We start from the raw sequence: 26,494 nt of genomic DNA, 5'->3' as shown, positions 1-26,494 counted from the left end.
AGTCATAATCTAAAGTCCTACCATATTATTATTGTGTATTTATACAGCACTGAAATAATCTGAAGCACTGTACAGAGTTTCATAATGGTTAGCTCCCTCCACATCCTGACACATCCTGACGACTCCTTTTCCCCAAAAATCCTCCAAACTTTGCAGCAACACGCTCGGCACCCCAACCCGTCAACCCTCCCATCCAAAAAATAAGTTGTAAAATAATCAGCACTGGTGTCAAATTCCCTAGGTACGCCACTGCCTGCACCCCTTCCCGTATAGCTTGCACCCAGTACTCACACCCACATGGCACAATACCTGCACCTAGCCCTGACATGGCAACCAGTACTCACACCTGTACACATGGCACCCACTATCTGCGTAGCTGCACTCAGAACTCACACAATGCCTGCAGCCCACTCAAGTATTTTCACCCATGTGACATTCAGTACCTGCACACATATGTTTTATCTGCAGTAGTTTCATCTGCACCAAGCCTCTACTTGGCACCCAGTACCAACACCAAGCAATCAGTACATACACCCAGAACTCACAAGTCACTGAGTACCTGCAGTCGACATCTACATGATACTTGATACCCACCCATAGCCAGAACCCACATAACTCTCTGTGCCCGCACCCAGAACCCACATGACACCCAGCATCTGCATTCAGCACCCATGTGACAACCAATACCCCACTAGTCAGCACACATCACCCACATGGCACCCTGTACTCACTCTCAGTACCCACTTGGCACCCAGTATTCGCACCTAGGGCCCACATGACACTCTATACGCCCCCTAATCAACACCCACACCCACATGGCACAGTACTCACATGGCACCAAGTTCCCAAGCCATTATATGCACCCAGTGCAGTTTCTAGGCTAAAATGCACCCAGGGCGAGGGTGTAAAAATTGTACCCCCCCCCCCCCCGGAGCCAGGTATAGGTGCCCGGAGTATAGGTTAGCTAGATCTAGTTGCACTCAGTTTAGGTCCCCCAGTATAGGTAGCCAGGAATAGGTACCCCGGTATAGGTAGCCAGCTATAGGTCCCCCCCCCCGAGTATAGGTGGCCAGGCATAGGTGAGCAAGTAAAGTTGCCCCCAGTATAGGTTAGCCAGGGAGGTGCCTCCAGTATAGGTAGCCAGTATAGTTGCCCCCAGTATATGTTAGATAGGCAGGCACCCCCCGGTATAAGTTAGATAGGTAGGTGCCCCCAGTACAGGTTAGCTAGGTAGGTGCCTCCAATATAGGTAGCCAGTATAGTTGCCACCTGTATAGGCTAGCTAGGTAGGTAGGTGCCCCCAATACAGGTTAGATAAGTAAGTGCCCCCAGTATAGGTTAGGTAGCTGCCCCCCAGTATAGGTTAGATAGGTAGCTGCCCCCCAGTATAGGTTAGATAGGTAGCTGCCCCCCAGTACAGGTTAGATTAGGTAGGTGCCCCCAGTATAGGCTAGATAGGTAGTTGCCCCCCAGTATAGGTTAGATAGCTAGCTGCCCCCAGTATAGGTTAGATAGGTAGCTGCCCCCAGTACAGGTTAGATTAGGTAGGTGCCCCCCAGTACAGGTTATATTAGGTAGCTGCCTCCCCAGTATAGGTTATATTAGCTAGCTGCCCCCCAGTATAGGTTAGATAGGTAGCTGCCCCCCCAGTACTGGTTAGATAGGTAGCTGCCCCCGAGTACAGGTTAGATTAGGTAGGTGCCTCCAGCATAGGTTAGACAGGTAGCTGCCCCCCCAGTATAGTTTAGATAGGTAGCTTCCCTAGTACAGGTTAAGTAGGTAGGTGCCCCCTCATAATGGAGGGGGAGCCAGAGCCGCGGGGAGGGCAGCCCAACCTCTCCCTCCCTCTCCCCGGGCCGCCCTCCATGCTCCCCCCTCGGACTGCAGCCGAGTTAGCGCGCAGGGAACCGCTGCTATACACAGTTACTCACCTCCCTGGTTCCGATCGCCGCTCCCGCCTTGCTGGTCTCCTCTCTGCATAGTCGCTGATACACACGCTGCTTCCTGTTTAACAGGAAGCAGCGTGTGTATCAGCGGCTATGCAGAGGAGGAGACCGGTGGCTAGTGAGCGGCGATCGGAACCAGGGAAGTGAGTAACTGTGTATAGCAGCGCTTCCCTGCGCGGTAACTCTGCTGCAGTCCAAGGGAAGAGCATGGAAGGTGGCCCGGGGAGAGGGAGGGAGAGGTCGGGCTGCCCTCCCAGCGGCTTCGGCTCCCCCCTCCATCACAGCGCCCCCCCTCCCTCTGCGCTCAGGGCAGCTGCATAGGCCGCACGACCCTAGAAACGGCCATGTATGCACCTAGTACCCTTTGTGGCCACCACCCAAACAGCATCCAGTACCCACCCATGGTCCAAACCTATATGAGACCCAAAACTCTCCCATGGCACATATCCAGGCCCCAGATGGTACTCCCTACTCACTCATGTCCTTCCTACTGCACCTACATGCACCCAGTACCCACTCTTGGCCTGTACCCAGCCCTCACATAGCTCCCTGTACCAATTAGTACTCACATGGTACCGACTACTGTTTATCACCATCTGCAATGCATTCGGCACCCAGTACTGCTTAGCACCCACTGCAAATAAACACCCAATACAAGCTGGACCTTGATACCCACTGCAGCTTGACACAGACTACCTTGGCGCCTCAGCACCAGGGGAGGACTGGCCAGGGGGGAAGGGGGGCGATTTCCCCCCAGGCTGCCTCTCATTTAATGATTTAGGGCTGACACTGTGCCTGGTGAATTCAGGTTTTTGTGTAAGGCAATGTGAAAAACTAGGCTGAAAGAGGGAAATAAACGCCCAATTACAGAGCAATTGCAGGGCAGGCAAGCTAGTAAATATACACAGCATGATACAGAGCAGAGGCTTGCCTGCAGGGTCCGTGGGAAAAAATCTGTCTGGTCTCTCACCATTGTTAACTGCATGTGCACAGCTACATAACATATTGTCTAAGTTGAAAAGTTTTTGACAGTCCCTAGACTCCAGAAGGGCTGCTTGCAGACAGACTCTAGACTCCAGAAGGGCTGCTTGCAGGACTTGTGTAAGAGATAGAAACCCCGACCGTTTTAACTCAAAATGTATTATGTGCCCCTGGTGCCAGTGCATTTATACTTTACCTGTCATGCTGTCCCTCGAGTGTCCTTGCTGTATTTCCCACGTGACTTCCGGCATATAGCACGTGGGACACGTGTGTGAAGTCATTTGGGCTGGGGCTGCCGTGAAAACGGGCCTCTAGTTTGTGTTTTCCCCCCAGGCCAAAAGGTCCCAGTCCTCCCCTGCTCAGCACCCACTGCAATTTAGCACAAACTGGACCTTTGCATCTTACCACCCACTGCACCTGGGCACTTACTGCAATTTTGCATCGAATAATTCCTAGCAACCACTTCTTCTTTGCCTAAAAGGAGCTTGGGTGCTGATCAAGAGGGACAGAGGTCCCAGTAATGATAGGTGAGTCAGTACATTCATCAGGCTCCACTGTGCCCAATTTAATAGTGGGCACCTATTACAAATTATGCCTGATACTGCTATATAGGAAATTATGGGGGCAGGGAGGTTAAGACTGGAGATGGCCCAAACGGTTCTCTGGGCGGGTAGCTCGCACGAAATTCAGCTGTTCGCATCCGCGCCTTCGACCAGCTCCCTATACCTCATCATTGGGCTAAACTTTGACCCTCTACATCACAGTCAGTAGACACATGGCAGCCAATCACGCTGCACTCACCCCCGCCCCCCCTATAAAAATGCAGCAGCTCCGGCCTTGTTCTCAGTCTGGTGCTGCTGCTGTAGTGAGTGGAAGGGAGAGACATTGCTGCAGAAACAGGGACAGTTAGCTAGGCACTTCTGTGTTGTCAGACTTGGTGGTATAATTCTAGGAGTCAGTGTGTATGTCCCAGGCTATAGGTCTCGCTCTTCACCTAGCTATCGCTGCCTGGTACACCACTAACTAACACCTACACTGTCCCTGCCTGGCACTCCACTAGCTGGCCCTAATTAGGACTTAGGCGAGCAAGGCATACAAGTTGACGTAGAAGGCAGATATACCACCAGGAGCCACTAAAGAGGCCAGTAACACAGTTCAACAGTTCAGAGGTATCACATATGAAATAACCTGAAACCAGAGGTATGAAGCAATCAGCGATCGAGAGTCAGTAGTAACAGGGATGACAGGCAACTCCCCAGATAACAGACAATCCAGATAACATGCAAGAGGTATCCAATAACAGTCAATAGTCGGTCCAGGCAACAGGCAGTGTCCAGTAAACAGGCAGATGTTAATCCAGGCAGCAGACAAGGGATATCCAAAAAGTAAGCAAGGATTGATCACAGCAGACAGGAATAGTCAAATACAAGGCAAGGTCAAATTCCAGCAATCAGTAATCACAGAGAGCACACCCAGCAACTAGCCAAAGCTATGCTTACCACGGGTAATGACTGGGAGCGCTCTGTAGGTTTAAATATAATACAGCATCCAATCAGTGGCCAGTCACACTCCGCACAACCAATCACACAAGCAATGCCTAGGTGTCAGCTGAAGGATCAGCTGACACCGATTTGTCAGCTGACCAGAGTCAGCTGACTATTGTTTACCTTTGCGGAGGGCGTACTGGGAACGCGTCCTCCTCCTATCAGGATGTGCAGCCTGTGAACCCCTGGCAGCGTCATCAGTGGGGAACAAGTGCTGAAACCCGGAAGTGGTAACTTCTGATCGGGTATCGGCAGAATCCAAACCACCCACAGGTATATTCCTTATATGTGTATTGCTGATTGCTGAAACCACCCCAAACCAAAAGCCCTTTTGAGGGCTCGTATTGTTTTATTTGTTGGGGTTTTTTTGTGTGTGTGTGAGACGCTGGTCACACTGCATACAGTCATTGCTGGGATGTGTAGTTCTACTATACGCTTCTATCTATATTGCAAGCAAGCACTGTCTATCATAAGCTTCCAGTTTATGATCTGGCATTGTACTATTATCTGCATTGTGTTGTGTATCTTATTGCTATTACCTGTATTGTTGTATCTATGGTCCGTTACCTGTATTGTTCTGTCAACCCTGTTATCATTGTCTGTAAGCCTATTTATTGTACAGCGCTGCGTAATATGTTGGCGCTATATAAATCTAATAAATAATAATAATAATAATAATAAGCTGTGCTTAGCTTGCTACTGTATCTGTAATTGTATCTGTCTGTCTTAGTTACACACTGCAGATATAGGCCACAGGCATTGATGGGCTGTGTAGTTCTACTATACACTTCTATCTATATTGCAAGCAAGCCAGCACACTGTCTATCATAAGCTGTGCTTAGCTTCCAGCTGTATCTGTAATTAATATCTGTCTGTGTTAGTTACACACTGCAGATACTGCAGATAGTTACACATGCATTGCTGAGCTGTGTAGTTCTACTATACACTTCTATCTACAGTATATTGTAAGCAAGCCAGCACACTGTCTATCATAAGCCCTGCTTAGCTTCCAACTGTATCTGTAATTGATATCTGTCTGTGTGCTTACACACTGCAGATATAGGCCACAGGCATTGCTGGCTGGGCTACATAGTTCTACTATACACTTCTATCTATATTGCAAGCAAGCCAGCACACTGTCTATCATAAGCTGTGCTTAGCTTCCAACTGTATCTGTAATTAGGAACCAAGTAAATACCGCTGCACCAGATGCTTGAATGAAGTAGAAAATCTTTATTCTTTAATCCAACATCAGTGTTACAGATTAAAAGCTCACGCGTATCGAAGTGGATGGCTCCTTAATTATATCTTACAAATACATGTGTTACACAGATTATATAGCAGATAGACCCGCCCTTAGAGTCTTAAAGGTACATACAACATAGTTTAAAATAGTATAGTATACACATACATCAATCAGGGAGTGTAATTAGAGTACTGCTTCACACTGACACACCAAACTCACTGTGTAACGCACCGTAAACATCTGTTTGTGTTGTGATGGCCGTGCGGGACTGGTGCGTACCATGGTGAGATTGCTCTTCCTCAGTGATATCAGGTAATGTCTGACTGCCTTATCAACTTTCGATGGTTCTTTCTCTACCGTTGTTAAAGCTTACATCTATTTTTTTTTAATTACATTTTCTGCTGGCTGTTCAGTACCTGTAACGAGAATCTGTTATGGAGGGCAAGTCTCAAACCGTAGAAGGATAGTCCACCAGTCGTGCTGTCTTTATGCTGTATATATACCTGGTAATATAAAATAAATATGTATTGGATATAACATCCAAAGAGGGTTGAGTCTTATGGGAATTGCGATGAAATTTGTAACATGGAGGGCAAGTCTGCCATTGTGACCACGGGTAATGGCCGGGGAATCCTGGTTCGATTCCGGTCCGGAGTGGGGCCTGAGAAACGGCTACCACCACACATCCATGGAAGGCAGCAGGCATGACATGCAAGTCCCAAGGTAGTGACAAAAAATATGCTGTATATGAGACTAATCAACTTTAATACCTTTAACGAGAATCTGTTATGGAGGGCAAGTCTGCCATCCATTCAAGTGAAAGGTATGCACTGACTGCCAGGTATAATGCAATGTGCAGTCACAGATGCAGTGAAAGGTATGCAGTGACTGCAAACAGCTGTTTGTGTAATGCTGGACTGGTGTGCACTACTGATGTCGCGAACCTCCGGTTTTTTGGTTCGCGAACGTTTGGTTCGCGCGAACTTTCGTGAACCGCAATAGAATTCAATGGGGAGGCGAACTTCAAAATTTTAAAGAATTTCTGCTGACTGCAAAAATTATAGAAAAGATGTTTCATGGGGGAAAAGATGTTTCCTGGAGGAAGACATGGTTGAGTTAAATACACATCAAAAGTCCCAGAAAAAAATCTGCATTTAATACAAAGCAGTGTTTTAAGGTCAGCAATCTCATTGAATTCAATTGCAGGCCTACACTGCTTTATGACATCAGTAATCTCTCTCTCCCTCCTCCCTCACTCTGGAGGGAGGAGGGTCTCATCTTCCAGGGAATTGTAGTTTTTCAAAATCCAGCTTACATGCCATGGCTGGGAATTGAACCCAGGTTGCAGTGTGCAGTAGGTAACTCATTTAACCACTATACCACCAACCACACTACATGCTGAAGCCAGCCTAGCATGTACAATTATGATCAATCCAAGAGAAAAATTAGCTTGCTTAATCCACGGAATTGTACTATATCAAAAGCCAGCTTACATACTGTGGCTGGGAATTGAACCCAGGTCTCAGTGTGCAGTAGGTAACTCATTTAACCACTATACCACCAACCACACTACATGCTGAAGCCAGCCTAGCATGTACCATTATGATCAATCCAAGAGAAAAATTAGCTTGCTTAATCCACGGAATTGTACTATATCAAAAGCCAGCTTACATACCATGGCTGGGAATTGAAGTCAGGCTGGGCTGAGAAATGAACCCAGGTCTCAGTGTGCAGTAGGTAACTCATTTTACCACTATACCACCAACCACACTACGTGCTGAAGCCAGCCTAACATGTACCATTATGATCAATCCAAGAGAAAAATTAGCTTGCTTAATCCACGGAATTGTACTATATCAAAAGCCAGCTTACATACCATGGCTGGGAATTGAACCCAGGTCTCAGTGTGCAGAAGGTAACTCATTTAACCCCCCCCCGAGACACTCATATAGCCGGCGGTCATTGCTTCATTGTGATACGCAAGCCCCTTCACCGCGGCAAGGTAATGATCACGAAGGGGAATTGGCACATGTACATGCCTTCTGTTTTGTTGTTGCAGCTGCAGTGCAGTCAGAAAAATTAGGCAGGCATGTACACGCACCCGAAAAATTATAAATTCAGGAATCCACCTGGAGTCCTGGACCCTGTTGGTGGTGGCGGAGAAGGCAGTCAACCGGCCTGCGGGCAGAGATGCTGTGTGGGGAGCGACTTAGTCTTGGGGCAGGCAGTCACATGGCGTGCAGGCAGAGATGCTGTGTGTGGGGATTGACTTAGTCTTTGGTCAGGCCTGAGCGTGCTTTACAGACCAGGCATCCGTGGTCAGATGGACCCTTGACCCAACGCTGTGCGACAGAGATGTCACCACTTGCCTTTCAACATCACGATACAGTTTAGGTATCGCCTTTTTTGAGAAAAAAATTGCAGCCTGGTATCTTCCACTGCGGTGTTTGGCTTTGCTTTTGTGTGCTACTTTTCCTCAGGTGGTCATCCCATTGCAGTTTGTGCTTTGTGATCATGTGCCTTCGTACGGTAGTTGTCCCTACACTGGTCTCGGTCTTTCCACGGCTCAATTTTCGGTGGCAGAGACTGGAGTACAGATGGCATTGCTCTCATCTGAAGCAGACACACACAAAAATGTCCACACCGCTGAGCCCTGGGGTGATGGCACTTTGGTGGTGGCGGCCGACTGTGAGTGTTAAGTGGGGTGCCAGAATCAGAGCTGGAGGAGGAAGATATGTCACGCTTCCGTGCGGAAGCTGAGAAAGATGAGGTGTTCTGTGTTAAATAGTCAACTACGTCCTGACAATATTGGGGGTTGATGGCACGTGCCTTCTTCTAAACACTGTACTTTGGTCGAGGGCTGCACGAAATCATGACAGCGCGACCTCGAACAGACCTGCCAGGTGGTCTGCCTCTGCCTTTTGTTTTGACCATATTGGGGGGAATGAAGTGAAAGGTATGCACTGACTTGACTAATACAATGTGCAGTCACACAGGTGCAGTTAACAGGTATGCACGGAGTGGTATATCACACTGCGTGCACTCACATAGGTAGATGGGTGCACTGAACACAACAGGTAGGTATATGCAGTAATGGGTATTACAAATGTGCACCTGTCTCACACACGTACCGTGAACAGGTACAGTGACTGGTGGTATTAAATATCACACTGCGTGTGCTCACGTAGGTAGGTGGGTGCATTGAAGTGAACAACAGGTAGGTATATGCAGTGATGGGTATTACAATGTGCACCTGTCACACACAGACAGGTACCGGACAGGCACAGTGACACTGCGTGCGCTCACGTAGGTAGGTGGGTGCACTGTGAACAACAGGTAGGTATATGCAGTGATGGGTATTATAATGTGCACCTGTCACACACAGACAGGTACCAGACAGGCACAATGACACTGCGTGCGCTCACGTAGGTAGGTGGGTGCACTGTGAACAACAGGTAGGTATATGCAGTGATGGGTATTATAATGTGCACTTGGTAATTATACCACCAAGGGACCAAAGGCCAGCTGCGACTGACTGACAGGGCTGTATATACAGTGGCTTGCAAAAGTATTCAGCCCCCTTGAAGTTTTCCACATTTTGTCACATTACTGCCACAAACATGAATCAATTTTATTGGAATTCCACATGAAAGACCAATACAAAATGGTGTACACGTGAGAAGTAGAACGAGAATCATACATGATTCCAAGCATTTTTAAAAAATAAATAACTGCAAAGTGGGGTGTGCATAATTATTCAGCCCCCTGAGTCAATACTTTGTAGAACCACCTTTTGCTGCAATTACAGCTGCCAGTCTTTTAGGGTATGTCTCTACCAGCTTTGCACATCTAGAGACTGAAATCCTTGCCCATTCTTCTTTGCAAAACAGCTCCAGCTCAGTCAGATTAGATGGACAGCGTTTGTGAACAGCAGTTTTCAGATCTTGCTACAGATTCTCAATTGGATGTAGATCTGGACTTTGGCTGGGCCATTCTAACACATGGATATGTTTTGTTTTAAACCATTCCATTGTTGCCTTGGCTTTATGCTTAAGGTCGTTGTCCTGCTGGAAGGTGAACCTCCGCCCCAGTCTCAAGTCTTTTGCAGACTCCAAGAAGTTTTCTTCCAAGATTGCCCTGTATTTGGCTCCATCCCATCTTCCCATCAACTCTGACCGGCTGCCCTGTCCCTGCTGAAGAGAAGCACCCCCAGAGCATGATGCTGCCACCACCATATTTGACAGTGGGGATGGTGTGTTCAGAGTTATGTGCAGTGTTAGTTTTCCACCACACATAGCGTTTTGCATTTTGGCTAAAAAGTTCAATTTTGGTCTCATCTGACCAGAGCGCCTTCTTCCACATGTTTGCTGTGTCAGCCACATGGCTTGTGGCAAACTGCAAACAAGACTTCTTATGCTTTTCTGTTAACAATGGCTTTCTTCTTGCCACTCTTTCATAGGCCAACTTTGTGCAGTGCACGACTAATAGTTGTCCTATGGACAGATTCCCCCACCTGAGCTGTAGATCTCTGCAGCTCGTCCAGAGTCACCATGGGCCTTTTGATTGCATTTCTGATCAGCGCTCTCCTTGTTTGGCCTGTGAGTTTAGGTGGACGGCCTGGTCTTGGTAGGTTTACAGTTGTGCCATACTCCTTCCATTTCTGAATGATCGCTTGAACAGTACTCCGTGGGATGTTCAAGGCTTTGGAAACCTTTTTTTAGCCTAAGCCTGCTTTAAATGTCTCAATAACTTTATCCCTGACCTGTCTGGTGTGTTCTTTGGACTTCATGGTGTTGTTGCTCCCAATATTCTCTTAGACAACCTCTGAGGCCTTTACAGAGCAGCTGTATTTGTACTGACATTATATTACACACAGGTGCACTCTATTTAGTCATTAGCACTCATCAGGCAATGTCTATGGGCAACTGACTGCACTCAGACCAAAGGGGGCTGAATAATTACGCACATCCCACTTTGCAGTTATTGATTTGTAAAAAATGTTTGGAATCATGTATGATTTTCATTCCACTTCTCACGTGTACACCACTTTGTATTGGTCTTTCATGTGAAATTCCAATAAAATTGATTCATGTTTGTGGCAGTAATATGACAAAATGTGGAAAACTTCAAGGGGGCCGAATACTTTTGCAAGCCACTGTAATGCAAGTGGGCAACACAAAAAAAAAAAAATAGATCACAAGAACAAGATTAGCTCTCAAAAGAGTTGTTGAGGGGTGCTTTTTAGCAATCAGAATCAGCAAGGAGCAAGCTAAGAAGCCTACAAGAGCCTAACTAAGCTTTCCCTATAGGTCTCTGCACAGCAGCTCTCCCTTCTTTAATTACTGCAGGCACACGAGTGAGTCCAATGCCTAACGCTGCCTGCCTTTTATAAGGGGGGGGGGTGGGGCTCCAGGAGGGAGTGCAGCCTGATTGGCTACAATGTGCCTGCTGACCGTGATGTACAGGGTCAAAGTTGACCCTAATGATGCACTATGTGGGCAAATCGAACTTCCGGAAAAGTTCGCGGTTCTCCGCGAACTGGAACCACCGAAGTTCGCTGGTGAACCGTTCGGGCCATCTCTAGTGCTTAGCTTGCTACTGTATCTGTTATTGATATCTGTCTGTGTGGGTTGCACTTACACTGCATACAGGCCACACAGTCATTGCTGGGCTGTGTAGTTCTACTATACTCTTCTATCTATATTGCAAGCGAGCCAGCGCACTGTGTATATAGTTACATAGTTACATAGTTATTTTGGTTGGAAAAAGACTTACGTCCATCGAGTTCAACCAGAGAACAAAGTACAACACCAGCCTGCTCCCTCACATATCCCTGTTGATCCAGAGGAAGGCGAAAAAACCCTTACAAGGCATGGTCCAATTAGCCCCAAAAGGGAAAAAAATTCCTTCCCGACTCAAGATGGCAGTGCTTAGCTTGCAACTGTGTTTGTGATTGAACGTACTATACGATATCGCTCTGTGTGTGTTAAAGTACTCAGCCCTGTGATACACACACACTGCTGCTGTGTATTTGTCACTGATTGTGTGCCTCTTTGTGATTACACACACTGTCTACCTGTAAGGAGTCAGCAGGCTCCCGCCAGCAGCCCTGCCACTGACTCACAGTTGTTGCCATCCCTGCCGCTGACTCACATGCGTGCAGGGCGACAGGCGGAGGATAGAGATGGCCTGAACCTCCGATTTTAGGTTCGTGAACCTCCCGCGAAAGTTTGGTTTGCGCAAACTTTTGCAAACCGCAATAGACTTCAATGGGGAGGCAAACTTTGAAAACTAGAAAAATGTATGCTGGCCACAAAAGTGATGGAAAAGATGTTTCAAGGCGTCTAACACCTGGAGGGAGGCATGGCGGAGTGGGATAAACGCCAAAAGTCCCGGTGAAAAATCTGGATTGGACGCAAAGCAGCATTTTAAGGGCAGAAATCACATTGAATGCTAAATTGCAGTCCTAAAGTGCTTTAAAACATCTTGCATGTGCATACATCAATCAGGGAGTGTAATTAGAATATTGCTGCACAATGACACACCAAACTCACTGTGTAACGCACCGCAAACAGCTGTTTGCGTTGTGACAGCCTTGCTGGACTGGTGCGCACCATGGCGAGCTTGCTCTTCCTCACTCAGTGATGTCAGGTAATGTCTGACTGACTTATCAACTTTGCTGTTCAGTACCTGCATCGAGAATCTTTTATGGAGGGCAAGTCTGCCATTGCGAAAGACCACCACAGGTAATGGCCGGGGAATCCTGGTTCGATTCCGGTCCGGAGTGGGAGCCTAAGAAACGGCTACCACCACCACACATCCAAGGAAGGCAGCAGGCACGCTGTGGGCATGTATATGTGAGATGAATCAACTTTAAATCCTTTAACGAGAATCTGTCATGGAGGGCAAGTCTGCCATCCATTCAAGTGAAAGGTATGCACTGACTGCCAGGTATAATACAATGTGCAGTCAAAGATGCAGTGAAAGGTATGCAGTGACTGCAAACAGCTGTTTGTGTAGTGACGGCCGTGCTGGACTGGTGCGCACCATGATGAGAGTGCAGGCGATGGCGGCTTTCCAGCCCATATGGTCGCCGGGCTGAGGTAGCTGAATGACAGAACAGTGACTGTCCAGCTGATCAAATTTGGTCTGTCCACAATGAAGCAATGATCTTATTATCGTGGGTGTGCCCCCCCCCGAGACACTCATATAGCCAGCGGTCATTGCTTCATTGTGATACGCAAGCCCCTTCACCGCAGCAAGGTAATGATCACAAAGGGGAATGGGCACATGTACATGCCTTTTGTTTTGTTGTTGCAGCTAGTGATGGGCGAACACCTGGATGTTCGGGTTCGGGCCGAACAGGCCGAACATGGGCCAGATGTTCGGCATGTTCGGGCCGAACTCCGAACTCAATGCAAGTCAATGGGGACCCGAACATGCCGCAATATGGCCCCCTATGGGGTCGCAGGCATAAGGGGGGAGCATGCCCCGATCGCGGGGGGGGGGGGGGGGTCGGAAATTCCCCCCACCCCCTCCGCTAGCGCTCCCCCCTCTGCCCGCTTCCCCATAAAAAAGTTGGCGTAAAGTTAAATATTACCGGTGGTGGCTGCTGCAGTGGCTGGCTGGCAGTGGTGTGAGTGAGGACTAGGAGAAGGAGTCCGAGTATGACGCGTTGAGGCCGGGCAGCGGGCGGTTCAGCGGTAGTACCCTTGTGGTACTTCCGCCCTTTCTCTGACCTCACGTCCTCTACGTGATGACGCATACGAGGGTACGCGTGACAGAGAAAAGGTCAGAGAAAGGCCGGAAGTACCACAAGGGTACTACCGCTGAACCTCCCGCTGCCCGGCCTCAACGCGTCATACTCGGACTCCTCCTCCTCATTCACACCACTGCCAGCCAGCCACTGCAGCAGCCACCACCGGTAATATTTAACTTTACGCCAACTTTTTTATGGGGGAGCGGGCAGAGGGGGGAGCGCTAGCGGAGGGGGTGGGGGGACCCCCCCCCCCCCCCGCAATCGGGGCATGCTCCCCCCTTATGCCTGGGACCCCATAGGGGGGCGGTATTCGGCCGAACAGGGCCCCTGTTCGGCCCTGTTCGGCCGGGCATTTAGTAGTTCGGGCGAACCCGAACTCGAACATCACCCGAACAGGGTGATGTTCTGCAGAACCCGAACAGTGGCGAACACTAGTTGCAGCCACAGTGCAGCCAGAAAACTTAGGCAGGCATGTACACGCACCAGAAAAATTATTACAAAAATTTCAGGAATCCGCCTGGAGTTGGTGGTGGCGGAGAAGGCAGTCAAGCGGCCTGCGGGCAGAGGTGCTGTGTGTAGAGCGACTTAGTTTTGGGGCAGGCAGCCAGTCACATGGCGTGCAGGCAGAGATGCTGTGTGTGGGGACTGACTTAGTCTTCGGGCAGGCAGTAGCCCTCCGGGATCCATGCCTCATTCATTTTGATAAAGGTGAGGTACTAAACACTTATGTGACTTAGGCGACTTCTCTTCTCAGTGACAATGCCTGAAGGTCCTTTCTGTCAGGACGCTTGAGGCAGGGCAAGACAGAAGTTGGATGGCAAATTGGGACAGCTCTGGCCACAGGTCAAGCCTGCGCACCACCCAGTAGTCCAAGGGTTCACAGTGTCTACATCCACACTTAAGGCCAGGTAGTCGGCTACCTGCCGTTCCAGGCGTTGGTGGAGGGTGAATCCAGAAGGGCTAAGGCGAGGCGTTTGACTAAAGAATGTCCGCATGTCAGACATCACCATGAGATCGCTGGAGCGTCGTGTCCAGGCTTGCTCACCAGGACTCCCGAATGCGAATTTACCCCAAAATTCGGGTGAATATTCTGGATTGCCGAAGTGGAAGCCGAACCTGATTTGTTAAAAATCATGCCGAATCCGAATTCGAAGGTTCCCGAATATGCGCACTCGAATTCGTCCGGATGACGCAGTGGGTTCGGCTTCGGGATTCGGGGATGACATCATTGGGCCAATCAGAAGTCCTCCAGCCGAGGACCTGGCAACCCTAGCAACCAATCAGAGGAGGGGAGCCTGGCCCTCCCCTCCTATATATAAGGCGGCGGCCATCTTGCGGAGCCACGTACTTGTGTGACTGTGCTGGTACTGAGAGTATCTCCAGTGCTGTGCTGCATCTGAGCAAGTGCATTCTTGTGCTAAACTCAGCGTTTTTCATCCTATTCACTTCCTGAACACTTCTGTTGTACTCTTACATAGATAGATAGTAATTTGATTATTTGTAGTCAGCTAGTGTAGAGTGTATACTGTGCCAGGCTAGTGTTAGTCTGTGTGCAGGCTAGGCCTGCTAGCCTAGTGCAGCCTTAGCCTACTACTAGCTTAGGTAGGTTAGGGATTCTAGTTAGTTGTGTACTAGTACTAGTTTAGTTAATTAGTACTGCTGTAATCTGTTAGTTTATTAGCTTCAGTACTGTGTTAGTTACTGACTGTGTACAGGCCAGCAAACATCCGTTGTGATCTGTGACAGTCATCTGCCCGACCCTATTGATTGATTGCATCTGACCGTGTGGGACCGACTTAAATTGTCACTAACTGTCTGCCGCACGACTTAGTTATTGTGTAGTACACTAGGGATTTATTAGTTACCTGCGTACTTCTACTACTACTACTACTACTACCAGTTCAGTCATTTTTTTCTATTGTTAGTCTGTGATTTTATTAGCTTCTGTACTGTGTAATTGTCACAATTAATGAGTTAGCAGCCGCGGTGGATAGCTCTCTCCTCCTCTGCCTCCCGTGCCTCGGGCGTCTAGTACACCGAGGACAGTTTTGTCCGCAGCTCACAGGGTCGCAATAGGGCGTGCGCGCGTGCAACGCCGCGACCTTTATGCTGGGAGGAAAGGCGTCAGCTGACCGAATGTCACGGGAGGCGCCGGCCGCTCCTGATTGGCTGGGCGGCGGGGGCGTGCCTCAGGGACTCCTCAGCTTCAAAAGAGCTGAGGAGTCACTCGTAGTTGTCTGCTGTTGCGATCACTTCGTGTTAGCGCTCAGACCTTAGTTAGATCCAGTGTGCTTTGATCCGGGAGGAAACCGGCAAAAAGAATGCCTATAAGGTCCTAAAACAGGAGGGGACCGAGGCTGCACTAAGCAATTATAAAGAGTGCAATAAAAATTGTAAAAAATAAATTAGGCTGGCAAAGATCGAAGCTGAAAATCAAATCGCTAGGGATATCGAATCTAACCCAAAAAAGTTTTACAAGTACATCAACTCTAAAAAATGAAAGGTTGACTGTATAGGACTCCTAAAGGATGAGGGCGGGAACTCAATAGTGGATAACCAAGGTAAGACAGAGTTATTAAATGCTTTCTTTGCTTCTCTCTTCACAAAGGAAACAGCACTGTTGCAAATTACAGAGGCAGAAGAGTCTCAATCTTCTAACTGTAATATTAAATACTTAACACAGGAAGAAGTGAAGGCAAGACTAAATAAATTAAAAATGGACAAGGCACCTGGCCCGGATGGCATGCATCCTCGGGTCCTAAGGGAATTAAGTTCAGTTATAGATAAACCCCTTTATCTTATCTTTTGTGACTCTCTTTCAACTGGCAGAGTCCCAGTGGATTGGCGTACAAGCCCACGTTTTTCCATTATTTAAGAAGGGCAAAAAATCAGATCCAGGAAATTATAGACCTGTAAGCTTAACATCAGCTGTATGCAAACTATTTGAGGGGTTACTAAGAGATACTATACATGACTTCATAGTAGAAAATAATCTTATTTCTCAGCATCAACATGGGTTTACTAAAGACAGGTCCTGTTTACTAACATGCTCAGCTTTTATGAGGTAGTGAATGCTAATATGGATATTGGGAATGCTGTAGATGTGATATACTTGGACTTTGCAAAGGCCTTCGACACTGTTCCCCACAAAAGTCTCGTGCAAAAGATGAGGATGCAAGGACTGGGGAAGAGTTTGTGTGCATGGATAGGGAACTGGCTAATGGACAGAAAACAAAGAGTTGTGGTCAATGAATCGTACTCAAAATGGGAGACTGTTAGCAGTGGGGTCCCACAGGGGTCTGTACTGGGTCCAGTGCTCTTCAATTTATTTATTAATGACCTAGTAGATGCAGTAGTGAGCAATGTTGCTATTTTTGCAGATGATACAAAATTGTACAGAATCATCAACTCTCAGGAAGATAGTGTCATATTGCAACAGGATCTGGATAGGATGGCTATATGGGCACATAAATGGCAGATGAAATTCAATGTTGAAAAATGTAAAGTCATGCATTTTGGTCGTACCAATGGTCTAGCACCATACAAAATAAATGGGATACAGTTGGGGACATCAAACTTGAAGAAGGACTTAGGAGTACTCATCGACAACAAGTTAAATAATTGTTCTCAATGCCAAGCCGCTGCAGCTAAAGCTAACAAAATTTTGGGATGCATTAAAAGGGAAATAAAAACTCGAGATGCTAGCATAATATTGCCCCTGTTGAACTCTCTAGTAAGGCCACATCTGGAATATGGAATTCAGTTCTGGGCACCACATTACAAAAAAGATATTGCAGTTTTAGAGCAGGTGCAGAGACGAGCAACAAAATTGATACGTGGGATGGAAGGTCTCGCTTACCAAGAAAGGTTAGATAAACTGGGTTTATTTAGTCTAGAGAAAAGACGCCTTAGAGGAGATCTAATTAAAATGTATAAATACATCAGAGGGCAATTTAATAGCTTGGCGGATGAGCTTTTTGTCCCTAGGCCTTCTCAAAGGACTAGAGGACATGATCTGCGCATGGAGGAAAAACGTTTTAGACATTTATTTAGGAAAGGGTTCTTTACAGTAAGAGTGATTAAGATGTGGAATGCATTGCCACAGGAAGTCGTTATGGCAAACTCTATACCTGCATTTAAAGGGGGCTTAGATGCTTTCCTTGCGTTGAAAGACATCCATGGCTACAATTACTAGGTAATGCCTAATGATGTTGATCCAGGGATTTTTATCTGATTGCCATCTGGAGTCGGGAAGGAATTTTTTCCCTTTTGGGGCTAATTGGACCATGCCTTGTAAGGGTTTTTTCGCCTTCCTCTGGATCAACAGGGATATGTGAGGGAGCAGGCTGGAGTTGTACTTTGTACTGGTTGAAATCGATGGACCTATGTCTTTTTTCAACCATAACTGCCTGTTAATCGTTTCCTCTTTGCCTTCCAATTTTGTACTGTATCTGCCTGTCTGTTGCCTACTCGATTAGTCTGACCATTCCACTCACCAGTGAGCCCTTGTCACTGGTGAGGTGTTCACTGTACTGACAGTGCCCTCCAGCTACTCTGGTGAGGTACTGCCAAATCTGTCAGTACTTACTGTTTGCACCAATCACTACTCTCAGTATAATAAAGTGTGACTAAGGTCTCGATATTTCTGTGTTGCTATATTTGCATTATTGGTGATTCTGCAGATCACCATATAATCAGATATAGTATCTGCATTATTTGGTGATATTGCAGATCACCAAATACTCAGAACTTTGTTATTGCTGACACCAATCGTTACAGTAATAAATAATAGTTACATCACAGGCCAGCGTCTGTTGTGACCTGTGACTGCGTACTACTACTACTACCCGTTCAGTAATTTTTTTCTACTGTTAGTCTGTGATTTTATAAGCTTCTGTACTGTGTAATAAATAATAGTTACATTACATCACAGGCCAGCGTCCGTTGTGACCTGTGACTGTCATCAATAGTTAGTTACTGACTGTGTACAGGCCAGCATCTATTGTGATCTGTGACAGTTACCTGTGTACTACTATACCCGTTCAGGAGAGGCAGCGCCATTGCAGGAGCCACTGCCAGCAGCAGCAGCAGGTCTGGGACTGGTCCGCCACCAGCTACTGACCGCAGAGATGTGGAGGCGCAACAGCAGCGCGTTGCACCCATCTTTGAGACGGATCGTCGCCCCCGGCCCATTCTGGAAAGTCAGGTGCAGGCTGTGGTGGAAATGATGGCGGAGCAGCAAGCCACCGTTTCCAGCCAGGCCTCCAGCATCAGCGAGACCAGTGCCACCACCACCAGCACTCCGATCCGCAGCAGGCCTCCACCACCGCTTGCGGCCATGGTTACGGTGACCCCATCGACCAGCCTGCCCTCACTGAGCTTGCTCTTCTCCCCAGACACAGACACTGTGAGCATGTACAGGGATGTTTTGGAGCAGTTTGAGGTGAAAATGACGGGGCCATGCAAGGAGGAGAAGGGGTTTGAGGTGAAGCGTTTTTTTTGTTGGTGCTGAGGAGGAGGGGCGTGATGCAGGGGATGTTGGGGTAGAGGAGTTGGTTAAGGTGGGCTCACAGGAGATGTTTGGGGATGATGATGATGATGTGCTGCTGGATCCTTCCTATGTGCCACCAATACCACCAGCACAGTTGGTTGAAGGCAGCTCGTCATTGGAGGAGGAGGCGTCTCTGGCGCAGAGGCGCGGCAGCAGCAAGGCGGCCAGCACTGGGCTTGAAAGGCAGGAGCCACAGCCTGCTGCTTTAGCCGCTACCACCACCCGCAGCAAACGTCCAACCAAACCAAAAAAGGCACAATCCTCCAAGGGCACCAAAAAACCCCAGCCCTCAAGCTCAAAGAGCAAGTTGAAGTCCCCAGTCTGGCGGTACTTCACCAAGTGCCCAGTGGACGCGACCCGTGCAATTTGCAACTGTTGCGGTGTCAGTCTCAGCAGAGGTCGCTATCTCCTCAAGTTGAGTACCTTGTGCCTGCAGACCCACTTACAGAACAAACATTTTGAGGACTATAGTGAGTATATGAAGCTGAAGGACAGTTGCGCAGGCAGTGGTCAGAGCCAGACAGCCACTGCACAGACTTCAGCAGCAGCAGCAGCATCCCACCCTCCTGCCCATCCAGCAGCAGGAGCACAGCAGCAGCAGCATCTCACTGTTACCCCCCCCCCCCCACCCGCCGGCAGCCAGTCCTCAGTGGCCTCATCAGCTCCCTCCACAGTGGCCTCCTCATCCTCCCATGCAGGCAAATGCCGCCAGACCCTGCTCAGCGGGTCATTCCCCGGTGTGACCAAGGTGCTGCCTCCCGCCCACAGGCGCATCTGGGTGCTGAACGGGTTGCTTGCCCGGGCAATGTGCTCTCAGCTCCTGCCATGTTCCTTTGTGCAGGAGGGGAGTGACATGAGAGCGCTGCTGTAGTTTGGGATCCCGGAGTGGCAAGTCCCCAGCAGCCACTACTTCTCCCGCAGGGCAATCCCAGCACTGCACTGCTTTGCCATGGCAAACGTGGGCTGCGTGCTTGATCACGCCGTGAGTGCGCGGATCCACATAACCATGGATTCATAGAGCAGCCGTTTTGGGACAAACCGATATCTGTCCTTTACGGCCCACTGGGTCAGCCTGGTGGAAAGCCCGAGCGAGGAAGCAGCAGGTCCACCCTCGGGCACAACAGCAGCAGCGGCACCAGTCGCCCACTCTGTGGTGCCACCATGTGGGGTCGGGGGAGAAGCAGCAGCTCCCGCCGCCAAGCGATCCAGTCTGAACATCAGCGTGAAGGCCCGCCACTGCCAAGCGCTGCTGGAGATGAGAAGCCTGGGGAAAAACAGCTTGACGGCAGCCAACATGCTCCGGTACCCCAGGGAGCAGGAGAAGATGTGGTTGACCCTTAGAGACCTCACAGTCGGATTGGTGGTGTCCGACAATGCCGCCAACCTGCTGGCTGCTATCAGCAGGGGAGACTAGGCTCATCTGCTGCCGCAGCAAAACTTGCAGACATCCAGCAGCTCAAGGGCCTGCCACGTCACCGCCTCGTCATAGATGTGCCAACTCGCTGGAACTCATCCGAGTCTGACTCCTCTTCCCCACATGACTCTTCTTCCTCCTCCCCCTCTGTGCTGCCGCAGGTTTTGAGGAAACATCTGATTCTGATGAAAATTGCTCCCACAACTGTTCCTGCCATAAGTGTTCCTCTTCATGCTCCTCCACAGCGTGACCCACCACTCTACGCACGGCACGCTCCAGGAAGTAAGCGTACGGGATCAAGTCGCTGGTGGTGCCTTCACTGCGACTCACCAGGTTGGTCATATCCTCAAACGGTTGCATGAGCCTGCATGCATTTTGCATCAGTGTCCAGTTCGGGGGCCAGAACATCCCCATCTCCCCAGATTGTGTCCTTCTGTAATTGTACAGGTACTGGGTGACGGCTTTCTCCTGTTCTAGCAGGTGAGAGAACATGACCAGGGTCAAATTCCAGCGAGTCGGGCTATCACAAATCAAGCATCTCACCGGCAAGTTGTTTCTCCGCTGAATGTCCGCAAAGCATGGCATGGCCGTGTAATACCGCCTGAAATGCCCACACAACTTCCTGGCCTGCTTCAGGATGTCCTCTAAGCCTAGGCACTTTGACACAAATCTTTTAATGACTAGATTGAGCACATGTGCCATGCAGGGTACATGTGTCAGCTTTCCCAAATTCAAAGTGGAAAGGAGATTGCTGCCGTTGTCACACACCACGTTGCTGATCCCCAGCTAGTGCAAGGTCAGCCACTGATCCACCTGTTTGTTAAAAGCAGCCAGGAGAGCTGCTCCAGTGTGACTCTCCGCTTTGAGCTGGGGCTGTGTAGCTGGAGAGGACCAGCACCAGTAGAGTTGAACTGCCACTCAGCCAAGGAGGAGGAGGATGACGACAGCGAAGAGGATGTAGCAGGAGGAGAGGAGGTGGCAGGAGGCCTGCCTGCAAGCCATGGAGCTGTCACAAGTTGGTCCGCTGCACAGCCATGTACTTCCTGCTTCCCATCGGTCACCAGGTTGACCCAATGGGCTGTTTAAGTTACGTACTTGCCCTGACCGTGCTTGGCAGACCAGGCATCCGTGGTCAGGTGGACCCTTGACCCAATGCTGTGTGCCAGAGATTACACCACTTGCCTCTCAACTTCACGGTACAGTTTGGGTATCGCCTTTTTAGAGAAATAATTGCGGCCTGGTATCTTCCACTGCGGTGTCCCAATGGCCACAAATTTACAGAAGGCCTCAGAGTCCACCAGCTGGTATGGTAACAGCTGGCGAGCTAACAGTTCCGCCAAGCCAGCTATCAGACGCCGGGCAAGGGGGTGACTGGCAGAAATTGTCTTCTTCCGCTCAAAGATTTCCCTCACGGACACCTGACTGCTGCTGTGGGCAGAGGAGCAGGAACCGCTCAAGGTGAGAGGCGGAGTGGAGAAGGGTGGCTGTGAACGTGCAAGGGAGAAAGTGGCTGAAGATGCTGCACCTAAAGGAGGAAGATGAGAAGGAGGGTGGCTTTTCTTTTGTGTGCTGCTTTTGCTCAGGTGCTCTTCCCATTGCATTGTGCCTTTTCTCCATGTGCCTTCGTATGGCACTTGTCCCTACGTAAGTGTTGGCCTTTCCACGGCTCAATTTTTGGAGGCAGAGAGAACAGATGGCATTGCTCCAATCTGAGACAGACACACTAAAAAATTTCCAAACCGCTGAGCCCCTCTGGGGTGATGGCACTATGGTGGCATCAGCAGCTGACGTTGAAGGGCATGTTGGCTGGCTGGCTGGCTGTCTATAGGTGGCGATACATGGCGCCGGACACTGCCACCAGCTGTTTCTGACGACAAGCTCCCCCTGCTTCTTTCAGGAGCTCATCTCCTCCTACTCCTCTCTGACTCCCCCTCTGAACTGCCCCCCTGTTCATCTCCTCTATTGGGAACATACGTGGGATCCGTATCATCGTCATCATCATAATCATCCTGCCCAGCTTTGCTTGCCTCAGACACCTCTTAAACTGCACCAACAGCAGGTACTTCATCATCTTCACACGTTATGTTCATAGTGTCGCCGCCTAACTCAGACATATGAGGTGGTGTAACTTGCTTAGCGCCTTCATCTGGTTGTAACAATAATGGCTATGAATCAGTTAATTCCCCACCAATTAACTCCTGCAAAGTGTCAAATGCAATGGATGTGGTGTTTGTAGTAGCGCTGGTGGCTGCGGAAGATAAGGTGTTCTGTGTTAAATAGTCAACCACGTCCTGACAATCTTGGGAGTGGATGGGACATGCCTTTTTCTGAGCACTGTACTTTGGGCCAGGGCCACACGAAATCACATCAACACGACCTCGGAGACCTGCCAGGTGGCCTGTTTTGTCCGTTGTGTCCATATCGGGGGGATGAAGTGAAAGGTGTGCATTGACTTGACTAATACAATGTGCAGTCACACAGGTGCAGTTAACAGTTATTCACGGAGTGGTATATCACACTGCGTGCACTCACGTAGGTAGGTGGATGCACTGAACACAACAGGTAGGTATATGCAGTGATGGGTATTACAATGTGCACCAGCAACACACAGACAGGTAGCGGACAGGCACAGTGACACTGCGTGCGCTCACAAAGGTAGGTGGGTGCACTGTGAACAGCAGTTAGGTAGGTATATGCAGTGATGGGTATTACAATGTGCACCTGTCACACACAGACAGGTAGCGGACAGGCACAGTAACACTGCGTGCACTCTCGTAGGTAGGTGGGTGCACTGTGAACAAGAGGTAGGTAGGTATATGCAGGACTAGGTAAAGGTAGGTATATGCAGTACAGGTAAAGAGAGTAATCCTCTATCACAATACACTAAATGAGAGGCAGAGAACTGCAACCTCCAGATCTAATATTATGCAGGAGAACAGAGGCGCCAAAAGGATAAAAGGAAGCTAAATGAGCTTAAAAAACAAATTCTTGGTAAATAGAGGAGGTAGTGGTGGACTTACCTCCTCCAAGTAGACACATAACCACTGTAGTAAAGACAGTCAATATGTTATTCACAGAAGTGCCTGGCTCTTCTACTGACCACATATGCTATTGCTCCGTTGTTATTGCCTGATGAAGCGGGATCAAACCTGCGAAACACGTTGCATATTTGGAGTTCATAAATAAAATATATTGATTGTCTTTACTACAGTCGTTGTGTGTCTACTTGGAGGAGGTAAGTCCACCACTACCTCCTCTATTTACCAAGAATTTGGTTTTTAAGCTCATTTAGCTTCCTTTTATCCTTTTGGCGCCTCTGTTCTCCTGCATAATATCGAGTCCACCCTGGGTGGAGGGTTAAACCCCCTTTTTCTCATCTACAGAGAACGACTTCTTATTCCTGAGTGGTGTCAGGAAAATCTCCCCACCTGCCTTTACAGTGGTTGCCTGACGGTAACCCTGGTTTGTGAGTATTAATATTTACTCTATTTAATAACCATTTACCAGTACATATTACACTATTGGGGCTCTTGGTGTTCCTTGTTTTTATCCAGATCTAATATAAATGGTAATTATCACACCTTCTGACTATCTCACATAAGTAATAACAATCATGACAGTGGAAACAACAGTGCAAAATATCCTCAAGTTCTATAATATTGATCCAATACAGTGAGTAGAACCATATTAGTGGCATGTAAAACCATGCTAAATACAAAATGTGTGCAAAACAATGCAAGATACAACGTGCAGATAAACAAGCTATACGAGGGGAATCCTATATCCCTAAAGTGCAACAAGGGGTAAGGGCCTATAGTCTAATAAGTAACAGATGCCAGCGCAATGTCAACAATAAAAACTCTTAAGGGCAGATTTCTGCCAATTACCTGCTACGACGCTGTACGCCAATGCCTGTAAAACCGCCTCAACCACCCTGAGAACAGGCCCTTTATAATAAAATACATTATATAATTTTTGCAAAGATAGTGCATGGTGAGATCTTTTCTCTTGTTTGCATTTAGCTCATACGCTAGATACGCACATTTGCTCTATTTACTAATATTATTGAAGCAGTGCTCTCTGGTATTTTTTCTATATCATATGAGCATACAGTCTGACCTATAGCAAGTAGCCAGACAAGCCTGACACTACCACTATTGAATATTGTTAATACTGCTGCGCATACCCCCAATATGGAAAAAATAACAGGCAGAGGCAGGCCACCCAGCAGGTCTGTTCGAGGTTGTGCTGGCGTGATTTCGTATGGCCCTCGACCAATGCAGAGGGCAGGTACCCTCAACCCCCAAGATTATGAGGACATAGTTGACTTCATAACAGAACACCTCAGCTTCCGGACGGAACAGTGACATATCTTCCTCCTCCTGCTCTGATTTGGGCACCCCACAACTACTTAACACTCAGCCACCACCGCTACTGCTAGCACCACAGCCGCTCCATTTCAGAGTTTGCAGGAGTTATTCACACAGGTTTGTGGTGAATTTACTGATGACGAGCATTATTGGTACAAGATGAAGGCGCTAAGGATGTTACACCACCTCATACGTCTCAGTTAGGCATCACTATGGACGTAAGGTGTGAGGATGATGAAGAACCTGTTGTTGGTGCAGTTTTGGACCTGTCTGATACAAGCGAAGCTGTGGATGATAATGATGATGATGGTCATGGCATGGGATCCCAGAAGACAAGATGAACAGGGGGACAGTTCAGAGGGGGAGAAAGAGAGGAGGAGGAGGAGACGAGTTGCTGTAAGAAGCAGGGGCAGCTCATCGGAAAAAGCTTGTGGCAGTGTCTGTCAGCATGTATCGCCACCTAAAGACTGCCAGCCAACACGCCCTTCAACGTCAGCTGCTGCCACCACCAAAATACCGTTAACCCAGAGCTCACCAGTGTGGAAATGTTTTTGTGTGTTTGTCTGTCAGATTACAGCAATGCCATCTGTCATATCTGCCACCAAAAATTGAGTCATGGAAAAAGCAACACCCACCTAGGGACAACAGCCTTACGAAGGTACTTGATCAAGAAGCACAAACACCAATGGGATGAGCACATGAGGAAAAGCAGCACACAAATGCAAAGCCACCCTCTGCCTCCTCTTCCACCTCCAGGTGCAGCATCTCCAGTCGCTTTATTCTCTGCTGCCCTTGCATCCCTAAAGCCACCCTCCTCCGCTCCACCTCTTACCTTGTGCAGTTTCTGCTCCTCTGCCCATAGCCAGGTGTCCGTTAAGGAAATATTTGAATGGAAGAAGCCAATGTCTGCCAGTCACCCCCTTGCCCGGTGTCTGACAGCTGGCTTGGTGGCACTGTTAGCCTGCCAGCTGTTACCATACAAGCTGGTGGACCCTGAGGACTCCCGAAAATTTGTGACGATTGGGACAACGCAGTGGAAGATACCAGGCCGCAATTATTTTTCCAAAAAGGCGATACCTAAACTCTATTGTGATGTTGAAAGGCAAGTGGTGTTATCTCTGGCACAAAGTGTTGGGTCAAGGGTCCATCTGACCACGGATGCCTGGTCTGCAAAGCACGGTCAGGGCAGGTATATTACTTATTTGGCACATTGGGTAAATCTGGTGACCGCTGGCAAGCATGGAGTACGTGGGTGTGCAGTGGACTTGGTGGTGACACCTCCACGGCTTGCAGGCAGGCCTGCTGCCACCTCCTTCTCCTCCTACATCCTCTTTACTGTAGTCCTCCTCCTCGGCTGAGTGCTACTCTACTGCTGCGCTCTCCTCTCAAACTGCACACCCCCAGCTCCCCAGGACCTATTCCGCATGCCAGATACGATGGTGTCACGCCATCTTGGACATGTCTTGCCTCAAAGCCGAGAGTCTGAACAAACAGGTGGATCAGTGGCTGACCACGTATCAACTGGAGATCGGCAAAGTGGTGTGTGACAACGGAAGCAATCTCATGTCGGCTTTGAACTTGGGCAGGTTGACACATGTGCCCTGCATGGCACATGTGCTGAATCTTATAATCCAATGATTTGTGTGTAAGTTCCCAGGCTTACAGGAGGTCCTGAAGCAGTCC

The 26,494-nt window shown here is 48.6% G+C and overlaps 1 protein-coding gene across 4 annotated transcripts in view; it reads left to right on the top strand.

The window, feature by feature from the left end:
• The window catches only part of LOC137509573 (uncharacterized), a 348,789-nt gene that overhangs the window by 198,870 nt on the left and 123,425 nt on the right, over positions 1–26,494 (top strand). The window lies entirely within an intron of this gene.

The sequence above is a fragment of the Hyperolius riggenbachi genome, chromosome 1, assembly GCF_040937935.1.
Source record: "Hyperolius riggenbachi isolate aHypRig1 chromosome 1, aHypRig1.pri, whole genome shotgun sequence".
Classification (NCBI taxonomy): domain Eukaryota; kingdom Metazoa; phylum Chordata; class Amphibia; order Anura; family Hyperoliidae; genus Hyperolius; species Hyperolius riggenbachi.
Note: the sequence above shows the minus strand (reverse complement) of the source record. Positions and strands in the feature narration are given on the sequence as shown.